Source organism: Cebus imitator, unplaced genomic scaffold (genome assembly GCF_001604975.1).
Source record: "Cebus imitator isolate Cc_AM_T3 unplaced genomic scaffold, Cebus_imitator-1.0 Scaffold238, whole genome shotgun sequence".
Lineage (NCBI taxonomy): Eukaryota > Metazoa > Chordata > Mammalia > Primates > Cebidae > Cebus > Cebus imitator.
The window spans coordinates 2,231,768-2,233,284 of NW_016107553.1; the positions used below are offsets into that span (position 1 = coordinate 2,231,768).

The 1,517-nt window shown below is 38.6% G+C and overlaps 1 protein-coding gene across 11 annotated transcripts in view; it reads left to right on the top strand.

The window, feature by feature from the left end:
• The window catches only part of CPEB3 (cytoplasmic polyadenylation element binding protein 3), a 246,448-nt gene that overhangs the window by 170,492 nt on the left and 74,439 nt on the right, over window positions 1–1,517 (top strand). The gene's annotated exons all lie outside the window — the stretch shown is intronic.

Below are 1,517 nucleotides of genomic sequence, written 5' to 3' on the forward strand. Positions count from 1 at the left end.
CAACCTCCGCCTCCTGGGTTCAGGCAATTCTCCTGCCTCAGCCTCCTGAGTAGCTGGGATTACAGGCACGCACTGCATTTCATTGTTTTATCTCTTTACTCTTCTTTACTTCAGACAGTTCCCTAGGCTTTTTGTCTTTTATATCATAAGAGTCCATGCCCATTGTTTCAGAGAATAACCCTTAATATTGTTTTTGTGTGCTTTAGAGCAATTATGTCTGCATAGGCCTTAAATTATAAGACTAAAGCACACGGTGACTACTTATTGCTATTAAAACACTATTAAATGGTCACTGTCACAAGGACATTTTAAAGGCAAGCTCTTTATTAGTGATATTGAAAAGTTTATCTTACCATTTTTAGATGAGGTGGTATAAATTAATGGGCTCTGGAAACTGATCCAGGTTTTAATTACAGATTTCATATCTAGGTTTCATTCTGAGAATTCCCTTAACCTCTTGGAGCTTCATTTTCCTCATCTGTAAAATGGTAATAATAACAATTGTATTCACCTCATAGAGTTACTGTGAGGATGAAATGAGCTAACATTATTAGGCACTTATTAGCTAAGTGCCTAGAATATTGGGAGCATTTAGTACATGATAGTTGTGGTAGTACAGTTGTTGATGATTGTTATTTGTACTAGGGATCAAGTATTAAAAAATTATAACATGAAAAATTATGTATTTAAGAGGTCAGGAAGCTTTGTTTTTGAAAGATAGCTGAGAACATTTTGGAGGTTATACTTAATGTGTTCTCAGGTATTAAAAAAAAAAATCTTGGCCAGGCGCGGTGACTCACACTGTAATCCTAGCATTTTGTGAGGCTGAGGCGGGCAGATCATGAGGTCAGGAGATCAAGACCAGCCTGGCTAACACAGTGAAACCCCATCTCTACCTAAAAATACAAAAAATTATCTGGGTGTGGTGGCACGCGCCTGTAGTCCCAGCTACTGGGGAAGCTGAGGCAGGAGAATCGCTTGAACCTGGGGGGGCAGAGGTTACAGTGAATGAGATTGCACCACTCCAGCCTGGGCAACAAGTAAGATTCCATCTCAATAAATAAAATAAAATAAAAGTCTTTAAATTAAATTTACACTTCACACACTTGGCCAAATGAAATGGAATTGTCCTAATTAAGTTCATCTCCCAACCTTGGTGTTCCTTTTTCTCCCAGAAAATTGCATTGGTCAATTTAGGATTGTTGAAAGAAAAAAAAAATCCCTCAGTGTTCTACCCTTCATCTCCAAACTGTTTGGCATCAGTGGGAAAGCAAGGAATTTTCGGCTATCCATTCTACATAACCTAAGTTTGTGATGGTGACAGTGACCAGGAGCTCCTCCTGTTCCCTCCAGAGCCCTGTCTGCTCTCACAGACTGGCTGGGAGCTGAGGACCTCCCATAGCTCGCCACATCACTGAAGCCCCCACATACTCCTCAGGTTACCATTTCTGAAACTGGAAGAGTTTTTTTTTTTTTTTTTTTTTTTTTTTTTTTTTTTTTTTTTTTTTTTTTTTTTT